Below are 23520 nucleotides of genomic sequence, written 5' to 3'. Positions count from 1 at the left end.
TTGAGGTGTGACCAAGCAATGGGTGTCAGTCAGACGTAGGTGACTATTTCAGCAGTGCCTCTCCTACCTGGCGGTAGGTTATCAACTTCCATCCTGCTGGGGACTGCCCCAGTGTTTTGCCAGTTATCTCAAGAGGCTGGGCAAAACTTCTAAGTAAAAATGTATTTTCATTCCTTTTGAATTGAAATTTAAATGTATAGCATATATGCAAACAAGGAAACAGATCCTCAGTACAACAATCCAAGCTTAGAAAGATAGATGATGGTTATCGATATTATAATCTACTTCCCGAAGAATACCAGCAAAGTTCCTTTAGATGGTAGCCTCCCAGTGGGCAGAGAAACTTTAATTAGATTTATGCATCTGTGATTGCTGTAAACTTTTCCAAGGTGCAGATAATTCTGGGTGCAAAATTCAGGCTGATAGTGCCAGGGCACAGCCTGTCCTGAAAAATTGGGATTTATTAATGAGGACCACAGTCTTCCTCAGTTTGGTAAACTCATCTGGAATGTGGTGAATCCAGGTAATGACAGCAGGCAATCTTGGGCACTTGTTTTTGGCAGACTGGTGATTCCTGCCCCCTGTGCTCCTCCTGACATTTTTCCCCCAGGGGATATTTGGCAAGGTCTGGTACTATCTTTGGTCATCACAGCTGGGACTGGCATGCTACAGGCATTCCACTATTCCAGGGCAGAGAAGTTTCTCACACCTTACAATGTGCAGGATGATCTGGGCTGAAGTGTCAACAGTGCCAGAGTGGGACTTCCAGGTCCAGCCAGCAGGTGGAAGGCACGGCTGCGCTCTGTTTGTGGTAGAGCCCATGAGAAAAATATGCTAAAGCAGGATGACAGGGCACTTGGTCTGACTGGGAATCATATGCAGGAATCCTTTCTGCCTGATACGCGACCCTGTCGGTCTTGAGTACTTGGTGGCATAGAAGGCCTGGGGAGACTGGGCTGGGACCCACTGGGACGCCTAAGTCAGAGGTGGCTTCTCCTCTGTTTGAGGCTTCTTGTTCCTGCTCCTGGGGCAGAAGGATTTTCTTGCACACACAATGCCCTGTGCTTGGTGTAGACTCTGAGCCCCGCTGGGAGCAGCAGGCTCCAGACCCTGGTGCTTTGCGCCTTGTGGGGTGGCAGGGCAAGAGCTAGAAAATTTAGAAGTGACACCAGAGACAGGGAGCAGGGCAGGGGGATGTTTCTGCAGAATCCAAGGAAGTGCTTTGGCAGAGAAATCCCAGGGCAGAGAAATCCCAGTGCTGGCCAGGAGAGCAAGGGTGTGCTTCGTGACAGCCTGCTGCCTGCATCCAAGCTGTGGGAGGAGAGGCCGCCATTGAAGTCGAGAAACTGCTTGCCTGCGTTAATGCCGAGACAGCGTGTTTGTAAATATTGGTTCTGGGGAAGTGGCTCGGAACCTGTGGTGTGTCTGCCGTGTGTTGGTAAACCTGCCCAAACACTGTTGTCTGCAGTACCCTTCTGTCACTCATTTTTTAAATCCAAATGGGGAGCAGGATTATTTTATTTTCAGAACTCCTGGGCTCCTCTCTGTGGAGGGAAACTAGAAGGTTCCCAACACAGAATAGGGGACCACGACAGGATCTTGGATCATTTAACCCAGTTCCTGGTTTTAGTGTTGGGGAAACAGAAGGCAGAAAGGGACAAGTGACCGGCTGGTCAAGAGAGCCTCCAGTCTCCCAGGAAAACGCCTTTTCTAATAGTGGGTGTGAAACCTCCTGACCCCTCAAAGTGCACCTGGCAGCAGGTTTTGGTGCACAGAGGCCCAGAGGTGGAGTGACATGAGGACGTGGGCGGCTGTGGGCAGCAGGACATCAGGGGCCAGGCTCTTTTGTAGGCCTTCCTGAACACAGGACCACTCAAAGCCAGAACCACTGGCTCGTTTGGAAAGTGTCTTTTTTTTTTTTTTGCAGTTTTTGGCTGGGGCTGAGTTTGAACCCACCACCTCTGGCATATGGCGCCAGCGCCCTACTCCTTTGAGCCACAAGTGCCGCCCAGTCTTGCATTTCATCAACTTGTGTTAATTTGCATATTTGCCTGTTCCCGTGTAACTCCCCTAGGGGGTTGTGGGTACTAAGTGCAGGCAGCTCACTTTACCCCTCGACCACTGGCATCTGGACACCAGCTCTGCCCCAGCTCAGTGACACCATTGGTGACCTAGTGGGTCCTTGATCACGTCGCTTTGATCAGCTCACGGGGACGCCTGAACTCAAAAGAGAGGGAGACTCACCACTGAGAACTCTGGCCTTTTCACCACCAGGAGCGGGAGGAGAGTCACGGAAGCTTCCAGCATTCTGGGGATGGGTCTGAGAGCGCAGAGCGACCTTTCCTTCCTCTGGCCTATTTCCTGCCCTCTGAACACGTGGGACAGTGTGTTTGGTGGCGACATTTAGGCAAGTTTAGTTTGATACTTGAAAACATTTAAACTTTTCTTTTTAGATTGTGATAAAATATACATGACAGAAAGCTTACCGTTTTTAAGTTCAGTGGGACCGAGTTCCCATCATTGTGCAACCGTCGCCACCAGCCGTCTCCAGAACTTTTCTTTCCTTCCAAACAGAAACTCTGTCCTCATTAAATGACAGCTCCCCATGTTCTCCATACCTCAGCCCCCGAAAACCCCCATTCTGCTTTTTGCTTTATAGATTTGACCACCCTTGGGCTCTCCGAGTGGAGTCACACGGAAGGTGACCTTTTGTGACTGGCTCATTTCACTGCGCCTGATGTCTTCATGGTCCAGCCAGGTGGCAGAACGTCCTTTCTTTCTGGGGCTGAGCTCTACTCTGTGGCTCTGCCCATCCACCGCCTGCTGACGGACACTTGGGTCGCCGTTCTTTTGGCTCTTGTGGATAGTGCTGCTGTGAACAGTACAAATACCCTAACCACAAATATCCTACCCACTAGGGGGTACAAATATCCTGACGCAGTGGTTCTCACCCTTCCTAATGGCGGCCCTTTAATACAGTTCCTGTGGGTTGCAACCCACTGTCCTAACACCTGCTTTCAGCTCTTTTAGCTCCACATCCAGAAGTGGAATTGCTGGATAAAGCACTCAGACTTCATCATTATCTTTTGCTTCTGTGTCTGGAAATTGGTTCATGCATTACGGGGGAGGGCTCTGGTAGGATGCAGCTCCCGCCGTCTCCTCACTGCCCTGGAAGGCTAGGTGCTCTGAGAGGACAAATCTAGTATCCCTGTGGCTGCATCTCCACCCTGAAGGCACACACAGCTGGAGGTGCTTCTGGTGTGACATCCTGCTTGCTTTCGTTGAAGGATTGAAAGGATGCAAATGCACAGTGGACGGGGGGCTGGCCCCGCTCTGCTCTCCGCACCCTTATCTGTTCACATGTTTCGTGGGCACCTTCTCCGAGTTGCTGTGCTGGGGGGAGGGGGTACAGACACATGTCAGAGATAGTCCCTGGCCTCCAGCCATCCCATGTTTAATGGGCCTCCTGGGCGAGTGGGCATCTCAGACGCATTCCTGAGAGTTGGTGGGATTTGGACGTGTGACATTAGATGGTCACCAGGCAATTCTTCTCAAGACTGAGGGGACTTTCCCTCAATGCACCCAAGCAGCTCTGTATGTAGAATATCTCCTCTAGATGAATACTGAATGCTGGTGCTCTCTTGCTCCTGTTTAGGAGATCCCAGACCCCAGAGGTGAGCCACCCACCCTCTCCTGGAGGGGAAGTGGTGTCACTGTGCGTGTGTGTCCAGGGCAAGGGGACTTCACTTAAAATGATATCCCCTTAACATACCAGAGGGTGTTCCCTGAAGATAGTTGGAGTGAATCAGACTGAGGGACAAAAGGAAGCTCGGGGTAGGTGGGGGATGGCTTCTCTGGCTCCAGCCCAGGTGCAGACAGGGTTTCTGTGTCTGCAGGTGGAGTCAGGACCTCGGGCTCTCGGGTAGGGTTTTAAGGAGGGCATAGTCTCTAGAGCAGGTGTCCTCAAACTTTTTAAACAGGGGGCCAATTCACTGTCCCTCAGACCATCGGAGGGCCGGACTATAGTTTAGAAAAAAAAAAAAAAAACTATGAACAAATTCCTATGCACACTGCACATATCTTATTTTGAAGTAAAAAAACAAAACGGAAACAAATATAATCATAGCACCTCATGTGGTCCGCAGGCTGCAGTTTGAGGACCCCTGGTCTCGAGGCTCTTGGACTTGGGGCTCAGGGATGCTGTTAGCCAGACATCACCACACATGGCCTCTGGAGCACCAGAGAACGAAGGCGAGGACTGGCATGTGGTGAGCCGTGTGGAGCCTGCAGCGCCTCCCGAACACCATTTTTCAGCACTGGAGGCATTGGCGGATTTTAGGAGCATTTCCACCTGTCTGAGTTCCTCTTCTGGGGTCTTCCATGCACTTGGCATCCCCGGCCTCCTTACTGGGGCTGAGATCAGCCAGTTGGTGATAGAGAGGGCCGGGGCAGTGGGAGGGTTTCCTTTGCCACTCGCTGGTGACCTGACCCTGGAGCCGGGGACTTCACTGAATACTCAGGCATCTGCTTCCTGGTGAATGGAAATTATAACAAAAGGTTAAACTACATAGGATTTTTAATGACCTGAAATAATTCACCTATTTAACAGAAAAGTACACTAAGAATATATAAATACGTAGTCCCAGTAGGACCCTGTGGTGCGTCTGTGCTCCGGGCGCTCTTTCTGCAGTGGCTCTGCCAGCACGTGCTGAGTTAGACAGTGGATAATGCCCATTGATCTCCTAATCCCACTTCAGCAAACGCAGAGCCACCAAGTTGCTAAAAATGCCTGGCTTATTTGCCCAAGGATGGTGATAGCCCTGGGACAGTGGAAATACTGGGACTATCCTGATGCCCATGAGGTGGGAAGTTGTTAAACTATCCACATATCGCCAGAGAGTGACAGATACACTGAGTGTATGTTTGCATGGAATAATCTATTGAAATAATATCAAATTTAAGACCGGGGAATGTGAGACAGAGTCCTGACAGTTGTGTGTGCAGGTTAATTTTGGAAGAACCACGTGCTCCTTATTCACCCAGCAGCTGGAAGCTGAGGGCTGCCCGGGCCCTGGGATGGGCCCATGAGGGCAGAGCTGGTCCCTGCCCTGAAGGGGCTGCTCTTTGTCCAGAGCAGGGTCACCTGAGTTGGCCACTGCAGTCCTGGGCCAGTGACCAGAGCTGTGCACCCCAGGGACAGCCCCCACCCCTGAGGGTAGGGTGTCTGAGGAGGAGTGGAGAGAAGGGTATGACTGGGTACACAGGCTGGGACCCGGGGGTACACAGAGGCCAGGGCAGCAGGGGAGAGAGTGACAGGTAGGAGGGACAGGCCTTGGGGTGTGTCAGAGCAGGGGGATGGAAGCAGCAGGGTGAGTAGCTAGGGGCTGCTGGTTGCTGAGACCCGCAGTGGACACCTGCCAGTTTCCCATTTTAAGATTGTTTTGGTTACGGTTATAATTCACATGCCATACGATTCACCATTTGAAGTGTACAATTCAAGGGCTTCTAGGGCATTCACAGAGCTGGACACTGTCATCCCCAAAGCCACCCTGTGCCCACAGCCATCACATCTCACACCTCGTATTTCCCCAGCCCCTGGTAACCCCTAACCTACCTTTCGTCTCTATGGGTTTACCAGCCCCTGTTCCAAATGTTTCATACACAGGGGCTCTTATGTGTATACAAGGTGGGACAATTAAGTTCTCAAACTCATTCTAGAAAGAGTGCTGCATCCCTCATTGTTATCACCATGGTCACCCATATGGCCACAGGGAGCACTTTGAAGGTCACCAAAGTGACATCCAGCAGTGATGGAGGGAGCTCTTTTTCTAGGATGAGTTCTCAAATTTAATTGTCCAAGTTCATATATGACTGGTTAGCACAATAGCTGCAATTTTATTTTATTGCTAAATTGCCACTAATGTCCAATTTGTCACTAAATACTTCTAAGAGAAAAAAGACGTGAGTCTCTCTAACATGGCAAAGGAAATTCAACTCCTTCTAAGGAAAATGAAGAACGACGTTTAGAATGAGGGCTTGGGCGAGAAGGACCTTGGCGTCTCAGAGACTGAGTTTCTTCCCTTTGTTTGTCTCTTGGAAGGCTTGCGCGAGGGAAAGGGATCAGAGTGCCCCTCTCAGCCCCATACACTCAAAACAGAGCCCACCCCGGGTCAGTGACAGGGGCAGAGGCGAGATGGCGGGAGGGGTCTGGGAGCTGCCTGGCACACAGGGTCGCTGGAGGTCACAAGCAGAGAAGGGGGTTTACATTCCCGCCTCTCTTACCGCACCCCTTCTGCCTGGGACCCTGGGCTCACTGGTCTGGAGCCAGGCACTGCATGATCCAGGGCATGGCCTCGCTGCAGCCGTTCTTCACTCTGGGTGCCTGGAGGACAATGATTCCCTGAGAGGGCACGCAGAGGTCAGTGCAGGCCAGGGCGCCGCCCCCTCTGTGCAGCGCCACCGTCCTGGCTGTGCTTTTATTCTTCCCTCCTCCTGTGCTTTTGCTTCCACTTCTCCCCTGGGCTGGCGGTGGGGGAGGCCAGAGCAAGACCCAGCATCTGGGAGTGCTCATAGTCCCCCACCTGTGTCCTCCCATGCCCAGTCCCAGCCACAAAGCCCAGCCCCTCTGGCCAGAATCTCTGCGTTAACTGGCGTGTGGCTGCTTCCTGGTTTGGAGTGGGCTCTTTTGTCCCCATTCTCATTTAGAGTATTTGCATTTTTTTTTAAAAGCTATTTTTGTGTTCTTCCTATTAGGACATCAATGATCCTTATTATAGTAAAATGAAAAAATACCAAAAATAAGAAAAAAGAAAAAATCACCTATCATCCCGTTACTCCAAAATATAAAGACAAATGTGTCGTTCAAGGATTTGTTGAGTGCTCACTGTGTTCTAGGCACGATGACGCAGCGGTGAGTGAAACAGACGACGTCCGTGCACTGGGAGCTCCCCTGTTCCCCTCTCCTGGCTTTTCTGAACCTTTTGCTCTGGGTGAAAGTAAATTCCAATTTGTTTAACTACTTGCTTTGGGAAGCCCCTTGCTCAGGCAGCATACACCAAGTGCTAACACCTCTCCTGCCTGGTCTTGGCAGGATTAGGCTTCCTCCCTGTGTTCCCTGCCAGCCTTGAGTCCCCATGAGTGGTGGAACCAGTGTCACCCATCTCCTCACGGTGGCTAGAGGGCAGGGGCCATGTCAGCTCTTTTTAATTGTGTGATCGCTGCAGGTAGATGACACCATGAAATAACGCCCACCCCATAAACTTTTTATTATGCTCAAAACATTCGAGTGCCTTTCATGGACCCCCGACGGTGGGTTTGGTGTTTCTGCTGCAAGAGTTGACTATGTGGGTGTTGCTCTGGAGCTGGGAAGTCCTGCCCACCTCAGGTTCCCCGTAAGCCTGGCCCCCTGGGCCAGCCACATCCCTCTCGAGGCCTTTATGGCAGAGCAGGGGCTCTGGGAACAGAGGTCGAGTTCTCACTGCTTCGTGCACTCAGATGACGAGGCGGATCTGCAGGAGAGCAGACCCTGGAGCTGCGCTTTGGCCTTGGACCCTGGGCCACCCCCTGCCCTCCTGAGAGGAGAGAGTGGTGGCTCCACATGGTTCTCTCTCCTGCCCTGTGGGCTTCTCAGCCGTAGGAAGCCAGACTTCTGGCCTCACTTGGCCTCTGTCTCCTCCCTTGTGCAAATGGAGGGCATCAGACCAGCTGGTCCAATAAGCCTTCTGCCAGGGGACCTTGGCCTCTGGGCTGGTTGGTGAACAGGAAGGCTGAGCTGACTGTCCCACTCTCCTTTTGGGGATTGTTCTTCTGGGCTCTACCGGGGAGTTGCTCTCTGCTGTCACCTGTGCTGTCTTAGTAGTTGGCTCTGAGCAGGACTCTTACTCTCCCAGGAGTACCAGGGGAAAGGCTCTTGGGTCCACAGTGCCAAATGTGCATGTGTATGTGTGTGTGTGTGCACGTGTGCAGGTCATGCATGTAGATTTGTGCCTGAGAGTGTGCACACGTGTGTGTCCATGCCTGTGTGTGTCTGCGTGGGGGAGTGTGTCTGTGGCCTTGTGTGTGCTCACGTGTGCCTGTGCTCATGGGGCCTGTGCCGTTGTGAGTGAGCAGCAGATCCTGCCTACCCCTGGTGCAAGAGGGCACAGACTGTGTCTTTTATGACCCTGCCCCTCTGCATGTCTGGAACCTTCTCTTGGAGAACCAGGAGCAGCTCTGATGGCCACTGTGAAATGTGAGCGAGGGCTCCCCTTCCCCCCCATTTTGATTGTGCTCTGAGGTCTGCAGTTCACAGAGCCGGTCCTGATAGGGACCTCATCCAACATAGGGTGACACTTTAAGTAGAAGCCCCATCTGTAAGAAGCCTCGCTGGGGAGGCTGCTTGTGGCACCTGGCCAGCCCCTGCCATGTTCTTTCCCTGGAGCCCTGGAGGGGAGCCCAGCACTAATCCTGCCCGCATGCTCTGCCAGCCCGAGGCCCAGTGGCAGGTGCTGGCCTCTGCATAGTGTGGCACGGCTGCCCCCAGGCCCAGGTGCCAGGCACAAGTGGCAGAGGACATTAATCACATCCATGCCTGTGTTCTTGTGCTAAGGCTGGGCAGAGGGAGGCTGGTTGGGGGCGGGGGTGGGAGGGGGTGTGGGAACACGCGGATCTGTGCGTGGGCTTGCCTGCCAGGTTGTAGTTAGCACCCCACGTCCCTGGCACCTGCCCCGAAGCCCTGGGTGCTCTTTCTGCCATTCCAGGCCGCTCCCTGGTGCAGCCCATCTCGCTCCAACTTGTCTCATCCTCACTGCCGTCCCCAGGGACAGAAGGGCTTGGCAGCTGCTCTGCTCGGCCCCATCTTGGCTGTTGGGGAGAAGCCTGGCCACCCCCACTCTCGCTTGCTCAGTCTGCCGCCACCTCCCACGCTCTGCCAGCTCAGGGCACAGGCTGCTTGCCTGGTTGTCACCTGCTGCCCAGGGAGCCCCTCCGTATGGGGGAGGCAGCGGGGGCAGGCCAGGAGGTGTGATACTGAGCAACTCACCCCCCGGGCCTCAGTTTCCCTGAATGTAGGAGGGATTTGGGGTAGATAATTTTGAATATGCTGTGTGGACTGTGAGGTTCAGGGTTGCTAGAAGGCCTTGCAGAAGCTCACAGTGACAGCTTACTACAGTAAAAAGATACGGATTAGAATCAGCAGAGGGAGAGGCACGTGGGAACAGTGACCAGGACAGACCAGGGTGGGCCGAGCTGTCCCTCCAGGCGGGATCGTGTGGGCAGCACTAACTTTCCAGCAAGAAGGTAGGACGACCTACACAGGGCGTTGCCAACCAAGGATGCTCTCCCAAGCCTGGGCATCCAGAGTGGACTGGGTCTGGGTCACATAGACATGACTGACCGCTCCGTGCTAATGTGTCCCCAGCCTGATGCAGCCTGGCCCAGGCCCTACCACGTCACACTGAAGCAGACTGTCTGGGATGGCCCAAGGCCCCAGGTACACAAATATACTCTTACCAGGCAGGACTTGCCAGGGGCTCATGACCTCCCAGGAGCCAGGGACAGGTCACCTTACTTTGGCAAGGTCGACACTTGATGATACAAGCCCCTACGTGATTCTGACAGTGCCCAGGGAGGAGATAAAGGCAGACGGTCGGAGTGGGGAGGCCACCTCCTCTTGGCAGAGGCAGATGGTCTGTGAGTCCCTATCTCTCTCAGGGGCCCCGTCCATCAGCCTGTCATGGGATGCGCTTTCAATCTCCCCTGTCTGGGCTCTCCCCTTCCGACTGTCCCTGGCACCTGCATATGATGGTGGCAGCATCCTCTGTTGGGCCTTGGAGCCCTGGGGAGCCGTGGGGCCAGTGGACTCCCGGGGCAGCCCCATCTGCTGAGAGGGCTGTCTGCCCTTCAGGAGAGGAGCAGAACAGAAACTGGCCTTTGCTCCTCCTTGGTTTACTTCCAGAGTGTCTGTTTTGGGGGACCGGTGCCCTCAGGCCTTGGGGGAGCTGCCAGCCCTGGGCTTCTCCTGGTGCCTCCTGGGCATGGTGGTCAGCTTTCTCCTTCTGGACGTTTCTACCGCAGCCACTTTCTACCCTGGCTGCCCTGGCCCTCCCTTCGTTTGGAGGAAATGTTCTGCTTCTGCCATCTCCACCCTCCATCCGACGGGGAAACAATTTGGAAAATTGTTTCTCTTGAAAGCAGGAAGCTGGGAGCACGCCTCGCCGGGCCCGGCGCCAGGCCCACTGCTCCTCTGAGCCTGTTATTTCCGAGCTGCCTTCCCCTCGTCTGCCCAGCCGTCCCTCGTGTGGTTCTGCTGGGGGAGCACGGCGAGGGGCCCCACTGCCAGTGCACAGATGGGGAAACTGAGGCTCATTCTGTAGGTGGTCCTCCTAGGGGGTCTTCCTTCCTGTTCCACCTTCTAGAGGTGGGGAAGGTGAAAACCACACTGATCCCTTCCTGGCCCCCCAGGTTCCTACTGCCCAGGCCCATGGTGAGGGCCTAGCTTCCCCTGCATGGGTGTGAGCCATGCTCTGGAGATACCCAGACATACCTGATGAAACGCAGATGCCAGGGTCCAATCTGGAGAACATGGTGCTCGGCCAGGCCGTCACCTGGAGCACTGCTGGGCTCCCTCCCCAGCCTCTCCCCTCTCCTTCAGGATCACCCTGCATTTCTAGTTGCTGTAAGAGAGTGTCTGTAGCCGGCCTGAGCACTTTTGCAAGTGATAGATCACTTTCATTGCTTTTCCTTGTGATTAATTTCCCATAATAGTCCTCTCTCACACCAAGGCGAAAAGAGGAGAGAGAGAGAAAAACCTACATTATCCACTTTGTGCTCAGAGTATAAATGAATTAGATTTAATTTCTGTTTAATTGTTTCCATAGCTCAGCCTCTGCTGACTTCACAGGATAATTTATTTTTCAGTCCTGGGGAAAGGGTGGGAGGGAGGGAGGGTGCGGCTGCGCTGAGCGGTCTGCCTGTGGATACTGTTTAATTACTCCCGATATAGCCTTATCTCCTTGTAATTGCAGCGGGCTCACTGGGCTGCTGCTCCGCCTCCTGTCTGCACCCAGAGGATCAATACCGGGTCAGACCTCGGCCCTCTGCTCTCAAGATCTGCCGGGAGCTTTGCTGTTGAGTCAGGAACAGGCCAGGAGGCTCCTGAAGTGGCAGGTGGGAAGGAAGGACCAGAATAATGTGTTTTGGAAGTGGACATTTCCTGATGTTACTCTTGTCGTTACCCAGATGATAACCTCCCCAGAACACAATTTATTTAGTGATGGTGGATTTGTTCTTTCCCTTCCCTCTTTAAAGTGTCAGGTGGGAGGACCTGGCTGGCCAGCCGGGGTCTGCACCGCACCCTGGTGTTGCTGGGGATGTGTTGGCAACGCCTCTCCCTGCTGGGCAGGGGACACGATCGACCCGCTGGAAGGGGGCACTGCACCCCATTCCTCACTCCAGAGCTCAGCATCCTCCATCCCCGGCTTCTCTCCCTCCTTCCTTCTTTTTATTGTGGTCAATTACATGGGACACACAACACACCCCCTTAACCATTCCTCAGGCACAGGTCAGTGGAGTTCAGTACATTCACGTTGCCACTCAGCCGTCACCACCACCCAGATCCAGGACATTTCGCCCTCCCAGACTGAAATTCCATTCCTGTGAAATGACAACTCCTACCCTGCACCCCCACCCTCCGTGCCACCTGCTGTCTGTGTGAATGTGGCCCCTTGAGGGCCCCACGTCGGTGGAACCAAACAGAGTGTGACCTTTCACATCTGGTTTCTCACTCGGTAACGCTCTCGAGGCTCAGCCACGTCGTGCGCGTGTGTGTGTGTGTGTGTGTCTGAATGTCTTTCCTTTTTATGTCTGAATAATGAACATTCCATGTGTGGACACAGCACGTGGTGTCTACACGTCCTGCCGCACGTGCCGGCGTCGTCCCAGCACTTTCTGAGAGTGCATCAGAGTGCGTCTGCCCAGCCCAAGACGGCGCCATTGGGTGCATTTTAGCTTCTTGCCCAAGTTACCCGAAACCCTCTGTCGCATCTCTGCCAGCCCGGCCTTGCTCTTGGGAGTAGTTGGAGGAATGGGGTCCCTGGACTCTCTCTGGGTAACCTCTGACCTCAGGGCAGGACAGAGCTCTGGCTGTTTCTGTTACCTTGAGCAGTTTTGAGCTGGGCGTGAATATTCATGAAGCAGGTGGGCAGGGTGGGACTGCACGTGGCTTTGATGGAACTCACTGCACCTGGCCTCCCCTCGACTCAGCGCCTGTCCCGTCTTTCTTTTATCTTAAGCCCTGTGGGATGGCAGCATTTTAAGCAGTGGAAACAGTTCATTTTTCTTCATTTGTTGTGCTGAGCGTTTGTCATGCCCAGAGAATGCTGGCGGGTGCGGCAGCAGCTGGTGCTCCTGGCCGGCCGTAGCGCCGTGTTCTCTCTCTCTCTGCTGGCCCAGGGAAATGTTCTTGGCCGTGGGCACATGGAGCCTTGGGCTCAAGGCTGGTGGAGTGGAGGAGACCTTGACTCGGGTCCCAGAGGTGAGCGCCTGCATACAAGCTGGGCTTCTGGAGGGAAGGGGCTGTGCGAGCATCTCTCCCGGGAGGGCCGAGCCAGTCCACCCAGCGACCGTTAGGTCCCCACGGTGCACCGGGGCCTTAAGTGCCCACCTGACCCGCTGGGGGCATAGGACTGCTGCGGCGGGGACCCCAGACAGGGGCAGGTGCTTTCGTGCTGGGTGAGTACTGAGCAGTGACATGGGAGGTGGCACTGAGTTGACACTGGAGGACAAACAAGTTTCTGGTGGCACAGGGAAGAGAAAGCCCTTCCGCCAAGGGAAGGGCAGAGCAGAGACCCTGAGCAATCAAGGAGCTCGGCCCGCGACCGGCAGACTTCTCTTTTAACCCCCCAAAAGGGCTACTGTGGGTGTCAAGAAAGGCGGCCAATGTGATGCAGTGGGTGGGGGCACTGGGGGACAAGTGGCTCGGCATAAGGTGGGGAGCTGCGTGGGGGTCACACACCTGGTTCACTTGGCCCTGTACCGAGTGAGCCCTGTGTCCTGGCTACAGGCTGGCACTGCACACCCCTGGGCAGCTGTGGGAGGCCACAGTGGAGCCCAGCTCTCCAGATACCAAGTTCTACCATCGATGTAGGTGTGTGTGGTGCAGCCGAGTGCTCCCCAGTTCTCCCAGGCAGGGGACCCGGTCAGAACCCAGCTTCCTCTCAGGCCACCCTGAGAGTGGAGAGTTAGGGAAACTCCTGACCCCAGACAAGAAAGAGAGGCCACTGTAGGGAACTGGGGACAGGTAGTGCTGTGTCCCAGTCTCCTGCCTGGTTTTCCTGAAAAATTTCCTATCCTCCCCTCCTCCCCATCAAGTCTCAAGAAAACAGCTCCATATCCACCACATTCTCTCTGCACAAAGGACTCACATGCACAGGGACATCTTTGTCCTTCTTGAGCCATGGTGTCAACACAGAAGTGCTCCAAGGTGCCATCAATCCATACATTGTGGAATGCTCATGACACCTGGGAGCCTAGGTGCTGTGGGAGCTGTCGGGGTGCTGAGTGACACTCGTGTGGCAGAGTCCAGGGACATTTGCCTGTGTCCCCAGAGCCTGTCAGACAGAGGCTGGACAGGACCGGAAGTGATGTGGCTTTATAATCACTGAGATCTGAGGGACAGCTGAGGGCTGTCAAGTTTGCAACAAGCCATGATTCCAACCACCCAGAACATGTGTGGCTGTGCACTGGAGGCTCCTTGTCTGTGAATGTGGAGTCCTAGAACCCACCTCATGGGGAGTGAGAGGCCACAGTGAGGCTGTAGCTGGTCACTGCTTAGACCGGGGCTAGGCCCTCAGTGAGTTCTTGTCTGTGTGACTGCAGGTGTGTGCACACATGTGGGAGTTGGGAGTTTCCTAGAGGTACGTTTTGGATGGTTCCTGTTGTTGGGTGGGGGTTGGGGTACTTAGCAAGGGGAGCAGCACCCTAGGTGTGCTGGCCTGGCCTCTCCTGCTTCTGATGGCTCCTCTGCCCAGTGCAGGTTGGAGGTGGTGGAAGAGCATGTCAGGGGCGAGTCTAGGGACACATGGTCCCCACCCGGCAACTCCAATGGGGTGGAGGGCCCCCACTGCCCTCAGTAAGTAAAAATACCAGGGAAGGACACTGATTGGGGGGTTTAGGTCACATTCCCACCCCTGGACCAATCACAGTGCCTCAAAGATTGGCAGTGCTGGTCACATGTCCATGGTGGGCAGGATATGTTGACTGGCGGCCTTAGACATATCCCAAGGGTGGGATGGGGGGATGGACATTGGTGCTGACTCCATGGATACCATGCTAAGTGGTGCTGCACGCTGTCCTTTTTCACAGGGGGGCTCCCATTGCTCCTTTGTATGGTCAAGGACAGTGACACTCAGGGCTCATGTAGCCACACTGCTGGCAGGTGGCCAAGCTGGGATTTGAACCCTAACCACTCTGCTGTGCCATTTCATTAAGAGACCCACTCCCCACTGTGAGGCTGGGGGTCCACAGGAAGATAGGTGACAGGTATCCAGGGGGTGCAACCTGGCCGTGGTGCCATGCACTTGGCATGTTTCCTGACAGATAAACCTCACCCAACGTCATGATTCACTGCTGCTCACCTCCTCTTACGCCCTTCTTGCCCCTGCCCCTGCCCCTGCCTCAGCCTCCCCCCGCAGGCCTCCCTCACAGGGCCCTGGGGAATTTGTAGCAGTTTCCATGACTCTCTTCCTTAGCAAGGCCAAGAACCCAGTGGGAAGGACCCTTGTCCCTCAATTGTTTTTGTGTCCCTAGCTCCAGCACATAATGGGTGGTTAATAGGAGCAGTTTAAAACCTGAATTAGGAAGTACCATTGCTGCCATGGGACTCCCTACACACACACCCATAGGGCCTCATCTACATGAGTGTGTGCCCATTGTGAACCTACAGATACCCAGCTCACCGGGGAAGTCCTCTCCCCGCTGCCCCCTCACCCTCAGGAGGATGCAGCCCAGCTGGAGTCCACCCCCCCCACTCTGCCAGCTGAGAGGGTATCAGCTGGACTTTGGCACCCCTGCTTGGACAATGACAATCCTGGCAGGGGCCTGTACCTATTAGTGCAGCCTGAAGAGTTCTCCGGGGCTGAGGAGCTTGGGGGCTCCTTGGATCTTACCCCACTTGGACGAAGGGGCCATGTCTCTCAGCTCCCAGGTGCATTCTGCCCATGGACTTGCCTTCTTTGGCCTCTCCTCCTTCCCAGGATGCTGCCGCCCAGGGTGCCCTTTGGCCTGGGGGAGGTAGAGCGAGGCTGCTGTTGGGCTCCCCGGGGGCTCCTGGGCTCTGGGCTCCCTCCCCTTCCTTCCCCTCCCCTCCTCTGCCCTGCCCTGTGCCTGGCTGGCAAGGTATGCATCCAAAGGAAAAATTTCGGTGATAGGTGCCAGGGAAATGTCCTCCATCCTCATCCCCTCCATTAATCACCTGCTTATGGGGGCGCCGGGCCCTGTTTAAGATGCACCGGTGATGCCGAGGTGAGCGCAGGCCTCCCTGAGCTCCGCTGTTAATCTGCTCCCACTGCGACAGGCTACCTCAGCCTGTTAATCACTTGCTGTAATTACAGCCCCAGCTCTACTCGGGAATGTTAATTGATGCCCGGATGGAGGGGCTGCGCACGCCCAGCACCCCCTCCCCAGGCCCCTGAACACCAAGGTTATGGGATTTGGCGCAGCTGATGGTACATGGAAATGAAGGTGCCATCCGAGGGCAGGGTGGCTGGCTGCCAGCAGCAGGGGCCAAGGGCTGGACCCCTCTCTCATGTCCTGGGTGCTTGGCAGCTGGGGCAGTGGGTACATGCGGGGAGGTGCAGTGCATGAGGAGGGGTCCTCTCAGGAGAGCCAAACACCCCAGGGCCTGCAGGGAGGGCAGAACTCGCCTGTGTGAGGGGCTGGTGGCCACTCTCACCTGGAGCCCCCAGCTGACTCTAACCCTGGGCTCTGGCCTGAGAGGTCACAGAACGCCTGGAATGCAATGTCAAGGGTGACAGAGAGACAGGAAGGGCGGGTCCCTGAGGCCTGGCAGCTCCTCCAGGTGGAGGAAATGGGGAGACAGGGCAGGGACCAGGGTCACATTGAGCAGAGTGTCCTCAGGAAGGGGATGAGGCCCTTTTTATTTTCTGAGGTATATGCCCTGGGCTGCAGGGGGTCCTGGGAGTCCTGGGGGGCCCTTGTCTCCCATTAGCCGATTTGTCTGGTCTCTGAAGGTCCTGCGTGTCCTGCTTAGGACTGTACAGGTGCAGTCCTGGTCCACCCCACACCACCCTGCTGACACCCAGCCATCTCCCCACTGCATCCTGGCTCTACAGGGCCCCTCGCCAGGCCCCTCTGCAGCTTCCTGGGCCTGGAGGTTGATTCAGACACCTAGGCTGGGACCCTAAGGCTGGGCATTCAGACTCAGCTAACACCCAGCCAGGATGCTTTGGAAAATACCTTGGTTCTGACTCGACTGGCAGGGGAGGGCCTGGGCGTGGGTGGATTTCCAAACTCCCTAGGTGGTTCCAACCTGCGGGCAAGGTTGAGCTTGCCAATGTGGCCTGGGGGTGTGATCTAAGGCTGCTGAAAACTTCTTAAATCTGTGATGTGAGGTGATGTCCTTGACTTCTGTGTGGTCTGTAGAAGCCCAGGGAGGCAGGGTGAGGACCACTAATGTATGCCTGCTGTCCTCCTCAACGCTCTGCCATGGGGACTTGTGTGGCTGTGCTGGTAGCAGCAGGTACGGGGGCTCGTGGGGTGGGGTGGGGGCATGGCGTGCATGAGGCAGGCTCTCCAGATCATCCAGTGCGGGTGTGGGAGGGTGTGTGGCCAGAAGTTCCCCTGGCCTGGCCAGGGCTGCAGGCTGGGGAGAATGGCACACGGCAGGGCTGGGGTAGGGGCAGCCCCCTCACCCCCAGACAAGTCATTAAAACCCCAGTCAGCTCCAGCAGAGATGCCGCAGAGGCCTGCGGGAGCAGGAGGAGCAGAGAGGGGCAGCGCTGAGAATGACAAGGAACGGGTAGGAATGAGCCCTGTGTGGGCTCCCCCCAGTGAGATGTGCGGCTGGCCGGGGCACCCAGGCACCAAGGGTCCTTCCACCAGATCATCCAGTGTGGGTGTGGGGGTGTGCATGGCCAGTACTCCCCTGGCCTGGCCGGGGCTGCTGGCTGGGGAGGATGGAAGACTGCGGGGCTGGGGCTTGTCCACCAGGGCTCAGGCTTAAGCATCCTCCTAATGGTGTAGACAGTCTGGGGATCACAGCAGCCCCTCCTCAAGGGGCTTTTCCATAAGCAGAACAGATAAATGAGCCACTCCTAAAACCCACGGCACCGAGGGCTCCTGTCCCAAACAGATGCTGCCCCTCAGAGCACCGGCGCTCCTGCCTGGGGGTTTTCCTCGTCTGGCCCTGGAGCCTAGGGGCCACCATCATTTCCATGCAGGGTTAACTTTCTGCTCCCTCCAGCTGCACCGTGGCCGCTGGTGTCCACCCCCACTTCTCCCAATTACGGCAGTTTACGAGTTCGTCCACAAAACTGTAGCTGCCTAGTTTCCAAATCCTGACTTGTGTCCTGGGTGATATCCATCCAGGGTTCACTGAGGCCCCACCAGATCTTGGGCAGGAAGCTTTGGAGGAAGCCTGGAGTCCTGTTGAAAAGTCCCAGTGATGCTCTGGAGTCCCAGGCCCTGGGACGGTCTGCTTCTGTGGGGTGGGTTTTCGTGTGGCTGTGCTGATGCCATGCCTCTGATTTCTCATCTGTAAGGGAAAGAGGATATTTTCCCAGCATGGAGTGGCCTTTTAGAGAGGTTTCTGGAATCTTCTAGGTTTTCTGGAGCCCATGGTCCACAGGTCCCATTAGCAATGAGGAAATCCCGTGAATGTCTCCTAGGGTAGCAGGATGTAGTTAGCTTCTGAGAGGCAGCAGCCTGATCTGCTCACCCACGTGGAGGCCCCATTTAAACCCCCCCTGAGCAGTGTCAGGGCCCTGATAACAAGGGGGTGTAAAGAGCCAGTGCTGGTATGCCCCCACATTCTGAACGGGCACCTTGGGGGAGTCCAAAGCAGGAGTTGGGGCCTTGGCACCGTAGCAGTTGGTGAGAGGTGAGTACAATGGAGCACCACCCAAGGCTACAGGCAGCTCCTGCTCACCCTCCTGGTCTGCAGGGGTGGGGGTGCAGGGCCACACATCACCCCAGGATAGCCAGAGCTCCATCCAGGCTCCTCTACCGTCCTGTACCCAGAGTTCTCAGTGAGTGTCAGATTCCACTGGGGGCTCTGGCCACCTTCTGGGGGTGAGTTTTCAATTTGGGGCGCAGCTACTTGCTAGCCAGTGACAGCTCAAAGCAGCAGTCATAGGCTATACCCATGCCAGCCTCCTTCGATGACTGGGCCAGAGACTTGTCTCTAGAACTTTTGGTCCCCTGGATCCCTGGGGACACTGGTGGAGTCCCAGGTCCCTAGCCAGGCAGCAGCAGAGCCCACGGTCCACAGGGGTAGCCACCGTACCTCTCCAACCCCATCCTGAACCTTGTCTCCGCAAGGCTCTGTCCTGCCTCCTGTCAAGCCCGCCATGCAGTTCCTCCACCCCCACCCAGCCCCAGCTTCCAGCCTGTAGCAGTCAGGACAGGGTAAAGGGGCAGGGCCCACTTGCCACCTCAGTTCCCTGGTCTCTCATTGTTCAGGGCCCAGATCCTCAGGTGCGAGCCCCGCGGGGTGGGGAAGCCCTGCAGGTGTGTGGGCACCGCCTGGGCCCCACCCCCCTCAGGACGTCTGGCAGCACTTGGAGTCTAGGGACAGGCTGGGAGCGTAGAGGTCGCCCAGCCGTCCTCCTGCCCAGCACTCCACCACAGACAGATGGCCGCTCAGCGTCTCCCTGAGTGTTCCCGACTCACAACTTAGTGACTACAGGAGCCAAGGACAATCTGAGAGCCCTCTTACCTTCTCTACTTCTTAAGACAGTCCTGCAGTCTGGCCAGGCGGGAGGCTGGCCCCTGAGTCCCTCCCTGCCCCTCCCGCCACCTTCCCTCCCACCTGGCGCTTCTGTCTTCTGCTTGGGCGGGAGAAGGTCTCTGTGAGGAAACTTGCAGGGGCCACTCTGCCTGTAGGGTCTGTGAGGACTGTGCGCCTACCGTCCTCGCTCTTCTCCTGGGTCTCTCTTTTCTTCCTCAAATACCTGCTGTTCTCATCTTTGTTCTCCACCCACAGCCTGGGGACTTTCGGGATCTTGCCAGAGGCCTGTGTTTGGTGTATGGGCGTTGAGGGATGGGGAAGCAGCTGCTTCTGGGTCCACCCTCAGTCACTTTCGAGAGGTGCGGCCTTGGACAGGGTGCGCTCGGCCTGTGTTTCTTAGCTATGAGTCGGGGGGGCGATGTCAGCCCCTGCCTTGGTTGCATGGGTCCAATGACATGCACAGCCTGAGCATTCCCCACCCCACCTACATTTAGTGACTTGAGCGCTTAGCAGACAGCTGTGATGCATGTGTTGTGGTCACAGATGTGTGGGGACCGATCCACAGGGTGATGTAGCGCTGTCCCACCCAGACGCCAGCAGCCCTCCATTGAGCTCTGCACCTCTCTGGATTCCATGAGGTGAGCTCCCTCCTTCTGTGGCCAGTGTGGGCAGGCAGATGATAGGCTTTCCCGGTCAGCTTTCGACACTGAAGCTCTGTCTTCTCCTCACCTGGTTTTCCTGGTGGATTGCTGCAACCATAGCAGGTCCCCAGGCCCCCTTGGTTGTGGGGCCACAGGATGTGGGGGATCCCTCACCTGCGCCATGCAGTGTGGCAGCCCCAAGTTCAGACTGAGGTACACTGAAATGTATGTGGTTTGTGCACTAAAATGTATGTGGTTCCCAAGGACCAAGTGTGAGTGAAGTAAAGGGTTAAAATCTCTTGTTGGTAATCTTTCTATTGATTACAGGTCAAAATGACAATATTTTAAATATAGAAATGTCATTACATTACTTACATCGTTTTACATTTTTTAATGTGGCTCCTAGAAAATGTAAAATCACACTTGCTGGCAGACACTTTTACATGGCTACGCCAGCTTCCTGGACAGGGGGACTGGTTTGTCTACTCCTTATCTAGAAGGACTTGCTGTCTGAGCTGTGCACCCCCCACTCATGTGCTGGAACCCTAACCCCCTGGGTGATGGCATTTGGAGATGGGCCTTTGGGAGGTCATAGGGGTTAGAAGAGGTCATGAGGGTGGGGCCCTTGTGACGGGATTAGTTCCCTGGACGGAAGAGACCCAGAGGGCTAACTCTTTCTCCTATCTCTGCAGTGTGTAGTCACAGCACAAAGGCCCTGTCTGTCAGCCTGGAAGAGCCTCGTCAGAGCCAACCCCCTGGCACTCTGAGCTTGGACTTCAAGCCTCCAGAACTGTCAGAAATAAATGTCTATTGTTTAAGCCACCCCATCCATGGTATTGCTATGAGCTGACTGAGATAGGACTTCAAGGCCAGGGTGGTGGTGGTGGCGGTGTCTTCTTTCCTGAAGGCCTTCTGGAACTATGTGGGCAGGAAGGAAGGAGGACGGGCCCCCCTTGCAATTTCATGAGCAGGACCAGAAATCGACACTTTTTAGCATGAGGAGTGAGTTGTGGTGAAGGCCAGAATTGGCAATAGCAGGCGACAGAACTACATTCTTCTCCAGTTCAGAGGCAAGATGTGAGCTCGGCTCCCTGACCAGGTAGGCCTTCAGCTCAGAGGTGGAGGCAGGAGAACAGTGTTCCTGAGAGGCTGCTGTCCTATTGGGCTGCAGGTGCATCCTTATAACATCACTGCTCACTTGTGTAACAGTTAAACAGTGAAATATTTTTTATTGTGGCAAAATATGCGTAACCTAAAATTTACCATCTTGGTCACTTCTAAGTGTATAGTTCACTGGCATTAAGGGGTTCACATTGTGTTACAGCACCACCCTCTAGCACCAAACACTGACTCCCCGGCCCCCCTCCTTAGCCCCTGACAACCGCCACTCTACTTTCCGTCTCTGTGAACGTGACATTCTGGGTTCTGCCTATAAATGCAGTATTGGCACTTTTTCTGGCTTGCTTTCCTTAGCATAATGTCTTCAAGGTTCACCGCTGTCGGGAGGGCTTGTGTTTAATTGTATAATGTTTATAAAGCCCTTTCATATGGCTAACCTCAGTCCTCTCCCCCCAAACCCTGTGAACAGGTTTTATTAGCCTATTTTGCAGATGAGAACATTGAGGCTCTTCCTCTAGGCTCACTGGGACCTGCTTAGTGGTCACATGGCCTGTGTGGGGAGCAAGGGCTGGGTTCTCGCACATCTCCCTAGGATCTGCCGACTCCCCCACAGGGACTGCAGAGGTCTGCAGCTTGGCCAAAGTGCTCAACTTTAACTGTCACACAATTAAAAAATATAACCAGTTCTGGGGAAATACTTGCTTACTTTAAGTATCTCTCCTGTTTCTCCTCTTCCCTCTTTTCCTCTCTTGAGACGAGGCAGGAAGTTTTCTAAGAATAACTCCAGGTGACGGGACAGGTCAGTTTGTAAGAACTGTAATCTGGGATGAGGGGTCCAATCTGAAGACTGTTGACAGTGAGGCTTTGGAGGCTGAGTTCTGGGCAGAGTGTGTGCGCGCAGAATACAAATCAATAATGTGTAGGGAGAAGGGTGCGGTATGCAGATTCGAGGTGTTGGCGTTGTGTCTGCCACAGGGAAGGGCCAGGGTTCCTTTGAGGGAGGCGGCTGAGCAGGAGTGAGTCCTTAGCCCGAAGTTCTTACAAAGTCACACCTGCAGCCATCGATGATGGATGGCAAGGAGGAGGCAGGGCTGGGGCTCAGAAACCAAGGTGGCTTTTTCCCTAGGGACTCTGGCTTCCTGGAGCCCTTGGACATCTCTGTTCTTCAGTAGCTGTGAGGGTTCCACGGGCAGGAAGAAGGGCCATGGGTGCCTAGTCTCTGTGACCAGAGAGTCCTCCGAGATCTGTCGTCTGACAGGTGGAGGTGTGGCAGGACGGCTGAGACCACCCACTTAACTGGCTCATCTGTCTTCCGAGCGGCTAGTGCGTGGGCCAGGGCAGATTGCCTAGCCAACCTCATTACTCTTGTGAATTTAGCAGCTCACAGGAAGATAATACCTTTCAGGTTTGACCCAATTTTAGTTTTTGTTGTCATAACCATGGAAAATCGACCTTCGAGCCCCTCAGCAGCGGCCTGAATAGGAAGTGATTTACGGCACATGTGCTGTGCGGAATCCCTAATGCGCCTGCAGGAAGGGGCTGCTGCGGCCTCTGTTGACGCGCTAATCTCCTCTTAGCAGCAATTTCCACAGCAAATTCTCGTACTCCCCTCATCTGAGAGCCCACTCCCTGGAGATTTTCAAAATTGGGTTACCTTAAATTAAAAGTAAGTAGGCAGAGAGGCACACGAGCAAATGAATGCCTGGCGCTGGACGCTGCCCTCTGGGACTTGCCCATCTTCCTGCAGCTTCTGTCCTCTTTCCGGGCTGTGAGGTCACTTCCTGTCTTCAGTGTGTGGGCAGGGGCTGCGGGCAAGGAGATTGAGGTGCCTCCTGATCTGTCTGCAGAAGTCTTTCCCTTTCTGGCTTTGGAGGGAGACAGATCTAGAAGTTCCAAAATCAATGTCTTTTGATGTGGGGAATGGAGGAGGAGGATGGGGAGACCGAAGGGGGCAGGGGTCAGTTCGCTATTGCCATAGGACAAACCGCCTCCAAACCCAGGTGCTTCAAACAACAGCCATGTGTTTTATTGCTCTCGAGTCGGGTCAGATAGGGGTTGGCCGATCCTGGCCGGACTCCCTCACGGCCAGACCCCTGGTGGCCCTGCTGTAGGCGTGGTTAGCTGGGGCAGTTGTGCTCCACGAGTCGTCCATTCTGGTCCAAGGACTGCAGGCCAGCCGTGGTGATGACAGAACAAGGGAAATGTCTTACCATCTCTTTCACCTCATTCTAAGCAAGGCACATGCCGAGCCCAGGTTCTTGAGAGCAGAGAAGAGATCCCGCTCTTCACAGTTGCGTGGCAAATCCCCTGGAGCCAGGGAAGAACAGGTGTCCCACTACTGTGGACTCCCACGTGGGCACCGGGTGGGATCTGATCGTGATGCTGCTGCTGGAGGTGAGGGTCATCACTGTGTACTGCGCGCTCACCATGGGCCTGTCAGTACACTGAGCATTCTGGATACATGAGCTCATCTACTTCTTACAGGTGAGAGAATAACTCTCTTCCAGTGTGTGGGTTACTATTACTCCATTTTATAGTTGAATAATCTAAAGTTGAGAAAGGTTAAGTAACTTGCTCAAAGATAGTGATGGGGAGACATGATTTTGATCCAGGTTTATCTGACTCCAAGCCCAGATGCATAGAAATATCACTTTCAGTCTTGCGGCACTGACCTCCAGCTCCTACCCCTGTTCGAGGCCTTCTCCTCCCCTCACTGGGGTTACTTTGTGGATGGACAGATGGGTGGGTGGATAGACAGGCAGATGGGTGGAAGGTTGTTTGCACAAATGGATTAATGAATGAATGATGGATGGATGA

At 55.0% G+C, this 23520-nt stretch overlaps 1 protein-coding gene across 4 annotated transcripts in view; it reads left to right on the top strand.

Moving 5' to 3' along the window:
- Positions 1–23520, top strand: part of RBFOX3 (RNA binding fox-1 homolog 3) — a 395158-nt gene that overhangs the window by 68301 nt on the left and 303337 nt on the right. The window contains exon 1 of one of the 4 annotated variants that reach the window (XM_053569051.1): positions 11112–11145. The exons of 2 other annotated variants lie outside the window; for them this stretch is intronic. The gene's annotated coding sequence lies outside the window, so the exon portion shown is untranslated. Of the gene's footprint in view, positions 1–11111; positions 11146–12491; positions 12512–23520 lie in introns of those variants that run through there. One more of the 4 variants, XM_053569050.1, reaches the window with a different exon arrangement.

The sequence above is a fragment of the Nycticebus coucang genome, chromosome 18, assembly GCF_027406575.1.
Source record: "Nycticebus coucang isolate mNycCou1 chromosome 18, mNycCou1.pri, whole genome shotgun sequence".
Lineage (NCBI taxonomy): Eukaryota > Metazoa > Chordata > Mammalia > Primates > Lorisidae > Nycticebus > Nycticebus coucang.
The sequence above is the reverse complement of the archived record's forward strand: the minus strand, read 5'-3'. Positions and strand labels throughout refer to the sequence as shown.